This window comes from Pteronotus mesoamericanus, unplaced genomic scaffold, assembly GCF_021234165.1.
Source record: "Pteronotus mesoamericanus isolate MK-2021 breed Mesoamerican mustached bat unplaced genomic scaffold, CSHL_Meso_final scaffold_167, whole genome shotgun sequence".
Taxonomy (NCBI): domain Eukaryota; kingdom Metazoa; phylum Chordata; class Mammalia; order Chiroptera; family Mormoopidae; genus Pteronotus; species Pteronotus mesoamericanus.
This window is the reverse complement of record NW_026555308.1, coordinates 15,254,033-15,273,258: the sequence shown is the minus strand read 5'-3', so window position 1 is coordinate 15,273,258 and position 19,226 is coordinate 15,254,033. Positions and strand designations below refer to the sequence as shown.

Below are 19,226 nucleotides of genomic sequence, written 5' to 3'. Positions count from 1 at the left end.
CGGTTTGAAAAAGTAATGATGGAAAACTCCCCTAATCTGAGGAGAGAAAAAGTCACAGAAGTCCAGGAAGCACACAGGGCCCCATTCAAGAGGAACCCAATGAGGCCCACTCCAAGATACATCATCATTAAAGTGGCAAGTATCAAAGACAAAGAGAGAATCCTAAAGGCAGCGAGGTAGAAACAGGTAGTAACTTATAAGGGAGCCCCGATACGGCTAGCAGATGACTTCTCAACAGGAACACTACAAGCCAGAAGGGAATGGCAAGAAGTCTTCCAAGTCGTGAAAAGCAAAGGCTTGCAACCAAGACTGCTCTACCCAGCAAGGCTCTCAATTAAAATGGAAGACAAAATAAGGAATTTCCCAGACAAAAGAAGGCTAAAAGAATACACCTCCACCAAACCAGCATTGCAAGATATACTAAAGGGACTGCTTCAAGAAGATGAAGAAAAAGGGTCCATGAATACTCAGCTCCTTTCACAATCACCAATACTTGATATTACCAATATTTTTAATACTTATTAATCTGATTGTGACAATGATGTGTTATTTTGTTCCTATATTATTTGTTGAAACTAAACAACAAATAATATATTTTGTATATTTCTTGCCTATTTCTATTATTTTTAAAAAGCTTTAAATAACTTTTTGGTATCCTTTATCCATTTTTTAATTAAATGTTTGTAGTTTTTTTTCCCTAAAAAAAACCTATTAACCCTTTTTTAGATGTATCACAAATACTTTCCTCTTCTATTACTTGTCCTTTAACTTTTTTTATATGTATATTACTGTGTAGTCTTAAATGTTTAATACAGTCACATTGTCAATATTTTACTTTATAGCTTCTGGGTTTGAGTATTTTACCTGAGGGTAAGAAATATTATTTTGTATTTTCTCCCAAAACTCCTTAGATTTTACATATCAATTTTTAACTCACCTGAATATTTTTTGTACCATATGTGAAATAGGGCTCTATATTTGTTTTATTTCAAGTAATAGTGGTCCATTCACTTTATTTGTTGAATAAGCCTTTTTTCTGTGTTGATTTGAAATATCAATTTAATCACATATTACCTTGTTAGAAAGATATATATGTTTGTTTCTAGAATGCTCATTATATTTCATTGATCTACTTGATTATTTCTGTGCTGGTGTCATGTTTTAATTGCTGAGACTTTATAACGGATTTAAATTTTTTAATATTTTAAAATGGATTTTGACATTTAAAAAATAAAAAATAGTAAATAAATAAAATGTACATTAAAAGAAAGAAAGAAGAAACTCCTTCCTTTTGCATCAGCATGGATGGAACTGGAAAATATGCTAAGTGAAATAAGCCAGTCGGTGAAAGACAAATACCATATGATCTCACCTATAAGTGGAATCTATTCAACAAAATAAACTAACAAACAAACTAAACCACAGCCATGGAAACATGGAGCAGACTGTAAGTGACAAGAGGGGATGGGGAAAGAGGACAATGATGTAAAGAAGGGGAAGGGACTAGACAAAGAACATATATGAATGCCCCATGGACTTGGACAACAGTGTGGGAATTGAATGTGGGGGTGGGGGGTGGGGATGGGATGGATGGAGGAGGGCAAATGGGGAGAAATTGAAACAACTGTAATAGAATAAACATGATTAAAAAATAATATTCCACTGTATATAAGTACACTTTTTTTTTTAACAGACTTAGATTTAATCATCAGAAGCAAACTAAATGGAAAGCTTACAATAGAGAAGAATTACATGCCAATACCTTCTGCAAATTGAGTTGGGACAGAAAGGGCCTGGGGCTGCCCCTTAACCTGATCCCTTCCAAACAAAGGCATCCACAGTGTCCCTGGTTGTCTGTCTCAGAGTGGAGGAGACTGTTAACTCTGTATGTTGAGGCCATGTTGCTCACCACTCACTCCTGATCGGCGTCAAGAGACCCACCAGGCCCCCCCGCCCAGTTATTACCCATCTTTTTGTGGCCTAAGACAACATCATCAACAGCAGCACAACTGCCATCTCCACTGCTGTGTTATGTTTGCAGCTTCACAGCCAGTGTTTCCCAGATGCCCAGTTCTTCATGTTCACCGAAGTACCTGTCTCACCACTTACGCCCCAGGCCTCACAATTCTCCTGGGTGTGCTTTGCACAAAGGGAAGTAAATAAATGGTACTCACCCTACCACTCTGTGGGAGGGTATGAGGAATGACCTCTTGGACCTAGGCAACAACCCTGTATATCCATTACTCCATACTAGTCATGGCCGTGGACTTTTCTCTTAAGGCATGAGCCACAGCCATCTCACAGGCCCCACCTCCTGGCACCAGCCTGGGCTCCAGGATAATGTGGCATACTTGCATGGCATCCTGGAGGTTACATTCTACTTCCAAGAGAATCTTGTTATTGTCTTCCCTCACCCAATCCCCAGGAGGAGAATAGTGCAGGACTTCAGGTCTTTATACTCATTGATGAAAGTAAAATATTCACATCCAATTTTCTTGATTTCCAGCAGGCCTGCTTCTGTCCCAATATCTTCTTCTCTCAGTTCCTCTGGTCAGCTGACTTTCTGGGCCCCACAGGTTCTAGCTATGTGACTATTTTCTGTCTTGCCAACTCTATGGGTGGCTGTAACACTGGCCCACAAGAGGCAGTCCTGAGCTAAATTTGATTTGCCCTTTTCAGTGATAACCACATTGGCTTCCAATGGATAATGTCCTTACTGAGCCAACTGATGTACTCTTCTTCCATTTGGAGGATTCAGTGAAGTCTTTCTCTTGTGGGATATCAATGTCAGTTTGTCTTTCTCTTTTCTTGTATTCCAGAGAAGAATCCAGCAGCACAACATGCAACTTCTTGATATAGCATTGCATTCATGGATGAGTCACATCTTTGTTAATCATAACTCTACATGAGACACATGAGTCTTCAATGATACTCCCAGGCATCTTTTCTACTCTTGTATATTTGTTGATGTCAATCTCCTTCCATCCTTTCTCCTCAAACTTTACAGTTTTCACAGCATCCAGGACAATGTTGCAAGCCAAAGAGGACTACCAACTGCTTGCTTTGGTAGTAATGGAGCAGTTGATAATATTCAGCAACATATCTTGGTTGTTGGTGTCAATGAGAATACTGATTTTCTTAAGGATGCTGATCATATCATCCAATGCCTTTTAGCAAGCACTGATCATCACCACAGGGTGCATCTGCTGCTCTAGGAAGTGCTCAACCACAGATAGCATCTCCCCTGCTAGAATAATTATGGATGTGATCCCATGTCCAACCTCTTCATCCTGTGTCCAGCAAATTCAGTCATGGACTTGGCCACTGGATGCTGAACTTGAACCTCTTGAAAAATGGTATTGCTATCTTTAGTCATGACAGTACCTCCCCTTGGGGTCCAAAAGCATCTTCATCGTGGCCTTAGGTCTCAAATATATTCAGATGGTACCTGCAATAGTGTTGGCCATATTGATATTTCAATATTGAATTTTTCTTCCAGATTCTGTGTTCATTATGATGGCTCATAATGGCTGCATGATGCAGAATGAGGTACCCAGAGCTGGGGAAACCCACAGAAGCTTCTGGAGAGCTGTACCACTTCTGCTTTATTCATCTATTGATGGACACTTAGGTTGCTTCCATATCTTGGCTATTATAAACAATTCTGCAAAGAACATGTGGATACATATGTCTTTTCAAATTAGCGTTTTCGGTTTCTTAGATAAATACCCAGAAATGAAATTGCTGGGTCCTTAGTCTCTTGTTATAGCATTTCTTTTAAAGTCTATTTCATCTAATATAAGTATTGCTAAACCTGGGGGGAGCTTTTTCCATTTCCTTACTCATAAATGATCTTTTTCCATCTCTTTACTTTCTGTCTATGCGTGTCTTTCAATCTGAAGTGAGTTTCTTGTAGGCAACATATGTAAGGGTCTTGTTTCTTTACCCACTTAGTCATCATATATCTTTTGATTAGAACATGTAATCCACTTGCATTTAAAGTAATTCTTGATAGTTACATTGTTATTGCTATTTTATTATTAACATTTATGCCCTTCTTCTCCCTTTCATCTTAAAGGAGTGCCTTTAACATTCCTTGTAATACTGGTTTGTTGGTAAGGAACTACTTTCGATTTTTCTTTTCTGGGAAGCCTTTTATCCTTAAATTTTAAATAATAGCTTTGCTGTGTAGAGCAATCTTGGGTGTGGGTCCTTGTTTTTCATCACTTTGAATGTTTCATGCAAAGCCCTTCTAGCCTGCAAAGTTTCTGTTGAGAAATCAGCTGACAGCCTTATGAGAGCTCCCTTGTAGGTAAATAACTGTCCTTCTCTTGCTGCTTTTATGATTCTTTGTCCTTTACCTATGCCATTTTAAATACAGTGTATCTTGGTGTGGGCCTCTTTGGTTTCATCTTCTTCAGGATACTCTGTGCTTCTTGGATTCATATGTCTATTTCCTCTGCCAGATTAGGGAAGTTTTCCGTCATTATTTCTTCAAATAGGTTCTCAGCTCCTTTCTCTATCTCTTCTCCTTCTTCTATCTTTATAATGTGAATGTTATTATGCTTGATGGTGACCAAGAGTTTCCTTAAACTATACTCATTTTTTAATTCTTTTTTCTTTTTGCTGTTCTGAGTGGTGTTTTCTGCCATCTTGTCTTCCAAGTTGCTGATTCAGTGAGAGGAAGAGAAGCCAAGTTGCAGGCTTCTCTTCCTTTCACTGGGGCTTGTGGTCCAGGGGACACTTACTCCTTGGAGACCTTGTGGAACATAATTTCCACCATTCTGTTGCTGTAGCCAAATCCATCGTCATAACAGGAAATGAGCTTGACAAAGTGGTCATTGAGGGTAATGCCCATCCCAGCATCAAAAGTGAAGGAATTGGTGTCACTGTTAAAGTTTCAAAAGACAACTTTGTCTTCAGTATAACCTCAGATGCTCTTAAGAGGACCATCTGATCCTTCTTCACGACCTTCTTGATATCATTGTATTTGACAGCTTTCTCCAGGGGTTGGGCCAGGTCCACAACTGACATATTGGGGGTGGGGACATGGAAGGCCATGCCAGTGAGCTTCCCATTCAGCTTAACCACAATCTTGGCAGCACCAGTAGAAGCAGGGGTGATGTTCTGGGCAGCTCCTTGGCCACCACGTCACAGCTTCCCAGAGAGGCCATCCAGTCTTCTGGGTGGCAGTGATGACATGGACTGTGGTCATGAGTCCCTCCAAGATGCCAAAGTTGTCATTGATGACAGGGGAGCCAAGCAGTTGGCAGTGCAGGAAGCATTGCTGACAAACTTCATGGAGTTTTCATACTTGTCATAGTTCAAACCCATCACAAATATGGGGGCATCTGCAGAAGGGACAGAGATGATGACCCTCTTGGCCCTACCCTTCAAGTGAGCCCCAAGCCTTCTTCAAGGTAATGAAGATACCAGTGAGCTCCACAACATATTCATTTCCAGTATCTCCCCACTTAATGTTGGCAAGACATCACTCCTGGAAGATGGACTTTCCACGGATGATCAGCTCCCTATTCTTAGCCTTGACTGTGCCTTTGAATTTGCCATGAATAGAATTATGCTGGAACATATAGACCATATAGTTGAGGTCAATGAAGGGGCCATTCATGGTGACAATATCCACTTTGCCAGAGTTAAAAGCAGTCCTAATGACCAAGTGCCCAGTATAGCTAAATCTGTTCACCCTGATCTTCGCCATCGTGTCTCAGGGTTGTGGCTGACATTGCAGGAAGACATGGCTGTCCGTTAAACAGGAGGAGCACAGAGCCTCATTTGATCTTTTTCAAGTTCTTTAAAGTAAAATTTTAAGTTGTTTGAGATTTTTCTTGTTTCTTGGAGTAGACCTGTAATGATATAAACTCTGTTATTACCATTTTTGTTATATCCCCAAAATTTTGATGTGTCATATTGTTATTCTCATTTGTCTCTATGTATCTTTTAATCTCTTCTTTTGTTTTCTCTCTTGACTCAGTATTTGTTCAGTGGCATGTTCTTTAATCTTCACTGAGGGGAGACCCAAAAATAGGCAGAATTTATTTATAAAAAATTGTGCACTTATTCTTACATGTTTAAAATTCAGTCACCTTCAAAATACTCTCCATTTGATGTAATACACCTTGCACATTCACCAAACACAGCCTCTCACAATGACACCAGCTGGTACACTGATACAGATGGGTTTCTAGAACACTTATCTAATGGGGAAAGCCTGTACTACAAGGGGCTCACCCTCCAGAAAATAATTCAGTTTTTGAGGGAATCCCCCCTCATATTTGTGGGTTTTTTCACTTTCTTTTTGCAGTTTATTTCAAATTTTAAAAGTATTGTGGTCAGAGAATATACTTGGTATGATTTCAATCTTCTTAAATGTGTTGAGGCTAGTTTTGTGTCCCAACATATGGTTTATTCTTGAGAATATTTCATGTACACCAGAGAGGAATGTGTAATCTGGTGTTATGAGATGAAAGGCTCTGTAGATATTGAGTATATTCATTTGGCCTAATGTGTCACTTAAGGCCAACATTTTCTTACTGCATTTTTGGATGATCTATCTATAGCTGTCAATAAGGTATTTAGGTCCCCTACTATAATCGTGTTTTTCTCTGTTTCTTCCTTTACTTCTGCTAATAGTTGCATTATATATTTTGGTGCTCCCAGATTGGGTGCATATATATTAATGTTATGTCTTTTTTTTTTAATCCTCACCTGTGGACAGTTTTTCATTGCTTTTAGAAAGAAAGGAAGGGGGAGAGAGAGAAAGAGAAACATCGATGTGAGAAACATCAATTGGTTGCCTACTTGGTATCCACACAGACCAGGGATCAAACCTGAAACCTAGGTTATGAACCCTGACTGGAATCAAACAGTCAACCTTTTTGTTTGTTACAGGATGATGTTCCAACCAACTGAGCCACAGCAGCCAGGGCTGTTATGTCTTCTTAATGTAGTGCCCCTTTTTATCATTATAAAATGTTGATCTTTGTCTCTTGTTACATTTTGGGGGACACCAAAAAACAGAAGTATCTTCTGGATGGTGGGCCCCTTATAGTACAGGATTCCCCCACTAGATGAATGTTCTAGGAACCCATCTGTATCAGTGTACCAGCTGGTGGTGTTGTGAGAGACTGCATTTGGCCTCAGTGAAACTTTTTTGAAGACTCTTTCAACATGTTTGCCCATTTCATGATGGGTGATTCATGAGCACACCTGCCCATGCCTTTCTGAGCATTCAGCAGTATTTGAACAAGAATGGCATGACTCCCATGCACCACCCTCCCTATTTACCCAATGTCACTCTGAGCAACTTTTTTTCTTTCCCCAGATGAATAAAGTTCCCAAAAGGAAACGTTTGGCTGATGTGGAAGAGACAAAACCAAAAAAAGCAGAAATACAAAAAGTCATCAAAATTGACATGTTCAAAAACTGTTTTGAGCAGTGGAAAAATATCTCAATAGGTGTATTGCATCAAATGGAGAGTATTTTGAAGGTGGTTGAAGTTTAAACATGTAAAAATAAATATACAATTTTATATAAGTGAATTCTGGGCTTTTTGGGTCCCCCCCCTCATATAAATATGACTACACTCACTTTATTCTGGATGCCATTTGCTCAGAAGATCATTTTCCACACCTTCACTTTGAATCTATGTTTGTCCTTACAACTGAGATATATCTCATAAAGGCAGCATATGGTTGGGTTTTGTTTTTGGACCCAACCCACTACTCTGTGCTTTTTTTATTGGTGAGTTCAGTCCATTCACATTAGGGTGATTATTGATATATGAAGATCTCCTATAGCCATTTTATCTTTTATTTTCTGAGAGCTGTTTCTCTTTTGTTTCTTTTCATTTGTGTTTCTGTCATTCTAGTTCAGTTTTATTCTATGATTTTTCCCCACCCTTTCCTCTTTTGATGTTATATATCTGTTCTTGATCTTTTGCATGTGTGTGGTTACCGTTAGGTTTATGAAAAAGAAAGTAGTCCTCTGTTCCCTTCTCTCTCTTCTCTCCTTCTGTTATATCTACTATTTTTATGTTGCTCTTTCTGATGGAGTCAACTCTCATAGGGTTCTTTCTTTCTTTTTTTTTTAACTCTCAATTCTCTCTTTTCTTCCATCTGCATCATTTCTAAATTTCTCTCTTCAATATCACTATTTTTTCCTCCATCTGGTCATCCATATTTTTCTAATCTGACTAACACATTATCCATGCCTTTCACTGAGTTCTTCAGTCCAGAATTTATATTTGGTTCTTTTTCATAGTTTAAATCTGTTTGGTAAATTAGTGCTTTTGTTTATTGATTTTATTTTTTAGTTCATTCAACGGCCTTTCTGAGTTTTCTTGTATCTTGTTGAGTTTTTTCAGACCTACAATTTTTACCATCAGTTATCAATAAATCACATATTTCTATGTCTTTAAGTTGATTTTCTGGAGATTGTCCATTTTGTTTCTGAGATACCTTGTTACCTTGGTTATTCATGGTATTTGATGGATTATTTCTCTGCCTAGGCATTTATGGGAATGAAGTCTGCTTTTTTGAAGAGTGATATTTTTCTATTTAGCAGGTCAATAAGGCAGTGTGGTTTTTTTTTTAAGATTTTATTTATTCTTAGAGAGGGGGAATAGATGGAGAGCTAGAAAGAGAAACATTGATGTGTGAGAGAATCATCGATCAGTTACCTCTCACACACACCCCAACTAGGGACCAGGCCCACAACCCAGGCATGTGCCCTGACCAGGTATCAAATTGGTGACCTTGCACTATGCAGGACACATTCAATCAAGTGAGCCACACCAGTCAGGGCAGGAGAGGTGTTTCTTTTGTTTTCCAGTAAGTGACACTGAAGTTCAATTTTCTGTTATTTTTTATTTTTTAAATTTGTTTATTTTGAAGTTTTTATTTTCTCTTACTTGCACTCCTGGGGTTTCAGGGATCTCTGTGGGTCACTGTCACCTTGGCTGTGGAAAATGCCCTGTATTCCCTGGGGATATGGGTGTCCCCACTGTGACAAAGTCACCTCAGTTTTGAGGGCATCACCCCTGTCAGGAAATGTGATGGGCAATGGGGTTTTGGGCCTATGAGATGACAGTACTTCCTCCTGCAACTTGATGCTTCCAACAGTGCTGTATCTGAGAAGTCCCAGGTGCCTCCACTGGGCACTACTCTGATGAATTGCAATGGGGTTGGCTGGTAGAAGCTGGCACCTGCATTTTGTAGCTTTGTTCTCCTCCAAGGAATGGTGGCTTCCATCCCTCAGCTGCTGCACCTCTATATCTTCTCCCATCACTAGGATTAGCCACAGTGTGTGTCTGCCACTCAGGAAGAAATGTTTCCTCTTCTCCAGTCCTCAGGGTTGTGGATCATGTGTTCTGTAACCCAACACTTCCCTACAACAGCCTCTGCTGGGGCCCCACTATATAAGCACTAGGATGGTGAGGGGAGGTGAGCATAAAAGGTGATGGCCATGTAGCTTTTACTTTGTTTTCTGCCTGATAATGGTGGCTGCTACACTACTGTTGCCCCACCTTTGTGTTCTATCTCTGCCCCTATCACTGGCTTCAGCCACAGTATGTGCTGACAACTCAGGCAGGAATGTTTATTCTATACCTCTGTTCCTTAGGGCTGCAGAGTGTGATTGCTGTAAACTGACTCCTCCCTGGCTATTGCAGTGAGCCCTAGGCTGTGTCTGTGGTACCTGTCTCTGTTTTTCCCCCTTCCCTTCTCCCATTTACTCTGATACACCAACCACTGGATGTTTCAGTGCAAGGATTTCTCAGATATATTTGTGCACTGAACAAGGAATCCTCTGTTTAATTGTAGCTGTTCAACTTGTAACTTCAAGGGGAGAGACCTGAAGGACCTCTCGTGCCACCATGCTACTGATGTTCTGATCTTATTGAGGATCTCTTACACGTGATAAGTTCTTTTTCTCTTGCTGTTTTCAGGATTCTGTTTGTCTTTGATAATTGATTATGTCTTGGTGTGGCTTCTTTAGGTTTAATCCTACTTGGAGTTTATTGAGCTTTTTGAATTTTCAGAGTCATGTACCATATAACCTCAAATTTGTAAACTTCTTGGTCATATGTCTTCAAATAATCTTTGCTTCTTTCTTTTCTCATTCTGAAACTCCCATTATGCATATATGCATATATTAATCCTTTTGATGATGCTCCATAAGTTGCTTAGGCTGTGTTCACTTTTCTTCATTTTTGCTGCTCAGATTTGATTATTTTATATGTTTTTATCTTTATGTTCAGTGACTCTCTCTTCTGCCTGCTCAAAACTGTTGTTCAGTTCCTCTAATAAATTTCTCAATTCAGTTATTGTAATTTTTTCAGCTTCAGAATTTCGCTTTACATTTTAAATAATTTTTGCTTCTTTATCAATATTATTTTATTCATAATAATTTTCCTGATTTCTTTTAGTTCTTTTTTTGGCATTTTATCTTTTAAAATATTTTTAAATTTATTTTTAATTTTTAAATCATGTTCATTCTATTACAGTTGTCTCAGCTTCTCCCCCTTTACCCTCCTCCACCCATCCCACCCAGCCCCCCTCACCCATAGTCAATTCCCACTCTGTTGTCCATGCCCTTCATACATGTTCTTTGTTTAGTCCCTTCTCAATCTTTCCACCATTGTCCTCCTTCTCCACCCTTCTGGTCATTTTCATCTGCTCCATGTTTCCTTGCCTGTGGTTTAGTTTGCTTGTCAGTTTATTTTGTTGAATAGATTCCACTTACAGATGAGATCATATGGTATTTGTCTTTTACCAACTGGCTTATTTCACTTAGCATAATATTCTCCAGTTCCATCGATGATGTTGCAAAAGGTAGGAGATCCTTCTTTCTTTCTTTTTAAATGCAGATTGATTCTATTTATTTACTTTTTAAATGTCAAGATCCATTATAAAATACTAAAAAATTTAAATCCATTATAAAGTCTCAGCAATTAAAACAACATGATACCAAGAAATAATCAAGTAGATCAATGAAATATAATGAGCATTCTAGAAACAAATGTGTATATATATGGATATATATATATATCTAACAATGTAATATATGATTAAATTGATATTTCAAATCAATGGGGAAAATAAGGCTTATTCAATAAATAAGGTGCATGTACCACTATTACTTGAAATAACAAATATAGAGCCCTATTTCAAACATTATACAAGAAATATTCAGGTGAGTTAAAAATCAATACGTAAAATCTAAGGAGTTTTAGGAGAATATACAAAATATTTTTCTTACCCTGAAGTAAATTATTCAAACCAAGAAGCATATTTTTGACATATTGTCAAAAAGTAAAATATTGACAATATGACTATATTAAACATTTAAGACTATATAGTAATATATCTATTAAAAAAGATAAAGACAAGTAATAGAATAGGAAAGGATTGGCAACACATCAAAATAAGGTTAATAGGGGGCTTTTTTAGGGCAAAAATTCTACAAACATCTAATCAAAAAATGGGTAAAGAATACCAAAAAGTTATTTAAAGCTTTTTAAAAATAATAGAAATAGGCAAGAAATATACAAAACCAGGTTTAGTTTCAACAAATAATAAAGGAACAATTAAAATAACACATCATTGTCACAATCAGATTAATAAGTATTAAAAATATTGGTAATATCAAGTATTGGTGACTGAAAGGAACTGGGTATTCATAAACTCTTTTTCTTTATCTTCTTAAAGCAGTCCCTTTAGCATATTTTACAATGCTGGTTTGGTGGAGATGTATTCTTTTAGCCTTTTTTTGTCAGGGAACCTCCTTATTTCTCCTTCCATTTTAATTGAGAGCCTTGCTGGGTAGAGCAGTCTTGGTTGCAAGCCTTTGCTTTTCACGACTTGGAAGACTTCTTGCCATTCCCTTCTGGCTTGTAGTGTTCCTGTTGAGAAGTCATCTGCTAGCTGTATCGGGGCTCCCTTATAAGTTACTACCTGTTTCTACCTCGCTGCCTTTAGGATTCTCTCTTTGTCTTTGATACTTGCCACTTTAATGATGATGTATCTTGGAGTGGGCCTCATTGGGTTCCTCTTGAATGGGGCCCTGTGGTGCTTCCTGGACTTCTGTGACTTTTTCTCTCCTCAGATTAGGGGAGTTTTCCATCATTACTTTTTCAAACCGGTTTTCTATCCCTTCCTCCTCTACTCCTCCTTCTGGTATCCCTATTATACGGATGTTATTACGTTTCAGGTTGTCCTGCATTTCCCTAAATGCCTCTTCTTTCTTTTTGAGTCTTTTTCACTTTCTTGCCCTATGTGGGAGCTTTTTTCTATCTTATCCTCCAACTCACTGATTCGATCCTCTGCTTTATCTATCCTGTTTTTTGGTTCCTTCTACTGTGTTCTTCTATTTGGAAATTGTATTCTTCATTTCAAAAACTGTATTCTTCATTTCCTCTTGTGTCCTATCGATAGTTTCTATGTCCTTTTGTCATGCTGATATAGTTTGTAGTAAGTTCCTCATAGTTTCCCTGTAGTTTTTTGTAATTCTCTTTAAGCTCACTGAGCTCATTGAACTTCCTTAGAACCATTGTTTTGTACTCAATATCTGATAGTTTACTTGCCTCTATTTCATTTAGTTCTCTTTCTGGCGGTTCCTCCTTTCCCTTCAATTGGGGATTTTCTCTTCATGTTCCCATTATTTATGAGACTCTTCTTTTTTTGCTTCTGCTTCTTCAATTGATCTGTCCTGATTTCCGGACTTTGTGGTGTGAACTTCTATGGCAGGAGACCACTGTTTTGTTTTTCTCTCTGGCTCTGGCTCTGATGATGTCATATATTGACCTTGTCTGACCTTAGGCAGTCTGTTTGAGACTTCCAGGAATCTACTGTCTGTGGCTGTCTCCTTCAGCTATTAATCTAGTCCCTCTGCACTCAGTAGGCTGGTTTAGAGACTCCACAGGGCAGGGCAGAGTCCCTCCTGGGGGCGGGGTTATTGGGTCCTCTCATGCTGCTGCTGCTCAGAGGAGTGGTCTGCCTGAGCAAGATGACTGCTGCCGTCTGTGAGATGAGTCAGTTTTGGGATTCTGCCGGCTACTCTCTCCATTCTCTCCCCCAAAACCTCCTTCCCCAGTCTCTCCTCATGTGTCTCTAGCCCGCTCTGCCCCCACCTTTGCCGGAGCCCAGGGTAAATGACTGCAAATAAAGACTTACTTGTTGGCCCTTTAAACGGCTCTTTGCGTCTCCAGCTGCCTGTCTCTAACAGAGAGCAACCCTGCTGCTTTTCACAGCTCGGCTGTTACTTGTGTACTTCTAGGGCTCTGGTACTGTAGGCTGGAGATACCCATTTATGGCTTAGAACCTGCTCTTCTCAGGGGGATTCAACTGGCTGTTTCAATATCCTTCTGGTGCTGCCACACATGGATGCCCTGCTCACCTTCTCAAGTCTCTACTGCACACTCTTTACCAGTTAGGTTGTGCTAAAGCTGATTCTTCTCTCTGTCCAAGGTTATAAGGCTCCTCTTTCGCTATTGTTCAGTTGTTTGTTCCAGGTGATTTCTCCACAATTTAGTTATAATTCCAGGTTGGTCCTGGGAGGAGATCAGTGTGACTTCCACTCAGTCCTCTGCCATCTTGGTCCTCTCTCCTCTTTTAGTTCTTTATGTTTTCCTTTAGCTCTTTCAGCATACTTAAGACAACTTTTAAAAATATCTTTGTCTAGGAAGCCCAATGCATGTGCTTCTTCAGGTATAGTTTCTGCCAATTTACCATCTTCTTTAGAATGGGACATTTTTTCTTATTTATCTGTATATCTTTTAATTTTGTTGTTGTTGGAAATTGGGCATGTGTAAGTATCTATCTCTCCTACTCTTTACAGACTACCTCGTTGCTGAGCAATCTTTCATTAGTCAGCTGGGTCTTCTGAGCCTTGGGATCAGCTCTAGGTGAAAGCTTAAGGTCTTCCCAAGTATTTTTTTGAGCATGAGTCTTCTCTGGGCTTGTGTGTCTTTATCAGTTTCCTCTTATACACAGCATCTTTTGAATATCTTAATTTTCCAGAGTTTTATCCAGCTTCTCCTTAGTGCCTTAAGTGGTCTATTATATGTCTCCACCTGTATCTCTTGTTCCAGGTGTCTGTGGGTCTGTTTTCCCCCTGCAGCTTTCCTAAGCAGTGTCCACCACTTTTCACCTGAGCTTATAGAGAGACAAAATACATAGCAGTCCTTCAGCCCCAAATAGGTTAGAATGTTGTAAATAAGGTCAGTTCTGCTCCCACTGGTTCAGGAGAGAGAATTTGGAACTGGGCTACTGCCTCCTTCATATCAAGACCATTGCTATCTATGTAAAGGGAGAGTCAAGAGCAAGTTAAAACAACACAAAATCTCCTACTGTTTTGAATATGACTTTTTCCTGATTGGGTATTTTCTTGATTGCTGTAGAAATCTGACTGTTTTCCAGAGCTCCTATTGGGTTACTTTACCCAGGTTCTAGGGGTTTTATTTTGTGTGGGAAAAATGGCTTAAAGCTTCCTCACCATTTTGCTCATGTCACTTTTGCAGTCTGTCTTTTGACTTTGTTCAAATGCCACCTCCTCAAAAAGATCTTCCAACCCCTCTGTCTGAAATATTACATTCGTGATATTCTCATGCTTCATAATTCTTAATTGTACTTATCACCAAGAGAGCTCACGTTCTACATACATCTATTGTCTGCCTCATCCCACTATACATAAACTGCATGAGATCAGGGAACTTTATCCTGGAAGTCTGAAACAATATCTGGCACATGGTACACGTTCAAGAAATTATTTTGAATAACGAATGAGACAAAAAGTGATACAAATGTTGGGCTTCCATCCCAGATGGAAGCGTAAGTAGATAAACTTTGCTTCCTCGCACAACCAAAAGAAGGATAACAACCAATTTAAAAACAAAAAGCAGTAAGAACTGCCAGAAAATAAAACTATATGGAATACTGACAATCAAGGAGTTAAAGAAGAAACATTCATCCAGACCAGTAGGAGGGGCAGAGACGAGCAGCTGTGGCAGAGAAGACATGAGGCAAGGAGGCAGCTGGTGGACTGGGTGGGCAAGGCGGCAGCTCTCAGTCCAGATAGTCCCACATTATCAAGCAAATAAACCGAGAAGAAAAACTGGGGAGCAAGACAGACTGTGCAACCCAGGGTTCCAGCACAGGAAAAGAAAGATTCAAAACCTCTGGCTGTAAAAACCTGTGGGGGTTGCAGTGGCGGGAAAAACTCCCAGTCTTACAGAAAAGTCCACTAGAGGGCCACACGGGGCCCTAGAACATACACAAGCCCACTGCCCTGGAATCAGCACCAGACGGGTACGATTCGCTTGTGGGTAGCAGGGGAAGTGACTGAAAGTGGAGCAAGAGCCAAGCAAGTGGCATTGTCCCCTCTCTGACCCCTCCCCCATATACAGCACCACAGAGCAGTGAAGTGGGTTGTCCCACCCCAGCAAATACCTAAGGTTCTGCCCCTTACAACCTAACAGGTGTGTGAAGACAAAGAAACATGGCCCAAATGAAAGAACAGATCAAAACTCCAGAAAAAGTACCAGGCAACAAGGAGATAGCCAACCTATCAGATGTGGAATTCAAAACACCAGTAATCAGGATGTTCACAGAAATGATTGAGTACAGCTACAAAATAAAGGAAGAAATGAAGGCTATACAAAGTGAAATAAAGAAAAATATACAGGGAACCAACAGTGAAGGGAAGGAAACCAGGATTCAAATCAATGATTTGGAACAAAAGGAAAAAATAAACATTCAAGCAGAACCAAATGAAGAAAACAACAATTCCGAAAAATGAGGAAAGCCAGGAACCCCTGGGACAACTTTGAACATTCTAACATTTGAATCATAGCGGTGCCAGAAGGAGAAAGAGAAATGAAAACATTTGAAAAAATAATGAAGGAAAACTTCCCCAGTTTGGTGAGGGAAATAGACATTCAAACCCAGGAAGCTCAGAGAATCCCAAAGAAGTTTCACCCAAAGAGGGACACACCAACACACATCAAAATTACATTACCCAAGATTAAAGATAAGGACAGAATCTTAAAAGCAGCAAGAGGAAAGGAGACAGTTACCTACAAAGGAGTTCCCATTAGACTATCAGCTGATTTCTCAATAGAAACCTTGCAGGCAAGAAGGGGCTGGCAAGAAATATTCAAAGTAATGAAAAGCAAGGACCTACATCCAAGATTACTCTATCCAGCAAAGCTATCATTTAGAATGGAAGGGCAGATAAAGTGCATCCCAGATAAGGTCAAGTTTAAGGAGTTCATCATCACCAAGCCCTTATTATATGAAATGTTTAAGGGACTTATCTAAGAAAAAGAAGAGGAGCAAATCTATGAACAATAAAATGCAACAAATTCACAGCTATCAACAACTGAATCTAAAAAAAAACCCAAAACAAAAACAAACTAAGCAAACAACTAGAACAGGAACAGAATCACAGAAATGGATATCACATGGAGAAATATCAACAGAGAAGTGAAGAGGGAGAATGGGGGAAAAGGTACAGGGAATAAGAAATATAATTGGTAGGTACAAAACAGATAGGGAGAGGTTAAGAATAGCATAGGAAATGGAGAAGACAATGACTTATATGTATGACCCATGAACATGAACTAAGTGGGGAATGCTGGAGAGGAGGGAGGTACAGCGCAGACGGGAATAAAGGGGAGGAAAAAAATGGGACAATTGTAATAGCATAATCAATAAAATATACTTAAAAATAAAAATAAAACAATTATTGTTAAGGGAAAAAGAGCTATACAAATGTTTATTTTCATTAATAGTTTTTAATGGTTTCGTTGTTTATATCCATACATGTATTTATTTAACAAGCATTTATTTTACATCTACTGTGAACTGCAGATGAAGGGGCAAAGGTATGTTTGATCTTAAAGAGGAACTAGACAAATACACAAATAATGCAAAAGCATGAATAAATGGAGAAGAGAAAGAAGTGTTGAATGTAAGCTGTAGGTAGCTCTGAGTTTGAAAATGAGTATTATTTATCTTCTAATATGAGGGACCTCAGAAACAGCAGCAAGTTTCGGTAAGGCCCAAATGCACATACACAGAGTTGCTGCACCTTGGATCTTGGATAAGCCATATGACCTGAATGAATCTCCATTTCTTTTTCTATTACTTCATAACTTAGTTGCAATGATTCATTAAGACAGTAATAAGACAGAGCTTTATAATCTGTGCATAGTTATGTTAATATAAGGAGTTAAAGTCTACTCCTGAAGAATGATTGTTACTTGTTTATCCCCAGAGTCTAGAGTTAAAAAAAAAAAAAACCACTAAGCAAAATACAAAGTTCATCTTAAATGCCTTATTACAGTGGACTTCCAGTCAAGATGGAGGCATAGGTAAATATGGCTTGCCTCCTCATACAACATCATCAAAATTACAACAAAACTACAGAACAACCATCACTCAGAATCATAAGAAATCAAGTTGAATGGAAGTCCGACAATTATGAAACTAAAGGAACCACATCCATCCAGACTGGTAAGAGACAAGGAGATGCGAAGACATAGAATGGACTGGTCCCACACCCATGTGTGGTAGGAAAAAATTCAGGAGGGATGTGTCAGGAGCAAGGAGTCCCAGCTAGACACCCAGCCCCCCATACCAGGCTTTCAGTGCCAGGAAGATAAGCCCCCATAACTTCTGGCTGTAGAAACCAGCAGGATTTGAGTCAGCAAAAAGTACTACTGGAGTACCAAGCAGTGTCTCCTAAAGAGTCCACACACAGAATTACCCAGACTCAGTCCCTCTGAGCTCCAGCACCAGAACAGCAGCTGGAAAGTAACTCAATAGTATAAAAGAAGACCCAGGCAGAAATGAAGGGTGTACTATTGGAATAAAAGCCAATTCACAGGAAATCAACAGTAAAATCAATGAGGCCAAGAATCAAAGCAATGATATGGAAGTTAAGGAATAAAAAACAACCAATCAGAACAACAAGAAGAAAAAAGAATCCAAAAAAAATGAGGATAGCATAAGGAGCCTCTGGGACAACTTCAAGTGTACCAACATTCACATCACAGGTATGCCAGAAGGAGAAGAGAAAGAGCGAAAAATTGGAATCTATTTGAAAAAATAATGAAAGAAAACTTCCCAAATTTGGTGAAGGAAATAGACATATAAGTCCAGGAAGCACAGAGAATCCCAAACAAAATGGACCCAAACAGGTCCACACCAAGACACATCATAATTAAAGTGCCAAAGATTAAAGATAAAGAGAGATCGTCCTGGCTGGTATGGATCAGTGGATTGAGTGGCATCCTGTGAACCAAAAAGTCACTGGTTTTATTTCCAGTCAGGGTACATGCCTGGGATGCAGGTAGGTCCCCAGCTGAGGGTGTGAGAGAAGGAACTAGTCAATGTCTCTCCCTCTCTTTCCACCTCCATTCCCATCTCTCTAAAAATAAATAGGTAAAATCTTTTTTTAAAAATCTTTAAAAAAAGATAAAGAGAGAATCTTAATAGCTGCAAAAGCAGTTAGTTAACTACAGGGGAGTTCCCATAAGACTGTCCGCTGATCTCTCAAAAGAAATTTTGCAGGCTAGAAGGGAATGGCAAGAAATATTCAAAGTCATGAAAAGCAAGGACCTACAGCCAAGAGAACTCTACGTAGCAAAGATATTATTTAGAATCAAGGGGCAGATAAAAAAGAGCTTTCCAGACAAGAAAAACTAAATAAGTTCATCATCAACAAACTATTAGTATATAAAATGTTAAAGGGACTTATTTAAGAAAAAGATCAAAATCATGAACAATAAAATGACAATAAACATACCTATCAACAATTGAAAAACTTGGCAAATGAGAACAGAGACAGAATCTTGGCTACTGAGAGCATTTTGATGGTTGCCAGATGGGAGGGGCATGGGAGAATGGGTAAAGAGATGAGGGGATTAAGAAGTACAAATTGGTAGTCACAGACTAGCCATGGGGATGTAGAGTACAGTACAGGAAAAGGCATAGCCAAAGAACTTTTACACATGACCCATGGACATCAACAAAGGAGCGGGGATTACCTGAGGGAGTGGGTGGGTGCTTGGTGGAGGGGGAAGGGGGAAAATTGGGAAAATTGTAACAGCATAATCAATAAAATATAATTTTTCATGTGTGTGTTTAAAATAATTTACTTCCAGTAGCATTAAAATGCATTTTGTTTTTTACATCTTCATATCATTA

The 19,226-nt window shown here is 39.0% G+C and overlaps 2 pseudogenes; both read right to left on the bottom strand.

The window, feature by feature from the left end:
- Positions 1–1,797: 1,797 nt before the first annotated feature.
- Positions 1,798–3,512, bottom strand: LOC129083319 (T-complex protein 1 subunit gamma-like; annotated as a pseudogene).
- A 765-nt stretch (positions 3,513–4,277) lies between these two features.
- On the bottom strand, positions 4,278–5,851 carry LOC129083409 (glyceraldehyde-3-phosphate dehydrogenase-like; annotated as a pseudogene).
- Between the last annotated feature and the right edge of the window lie 13,375 nt (positions 5,852–19,226).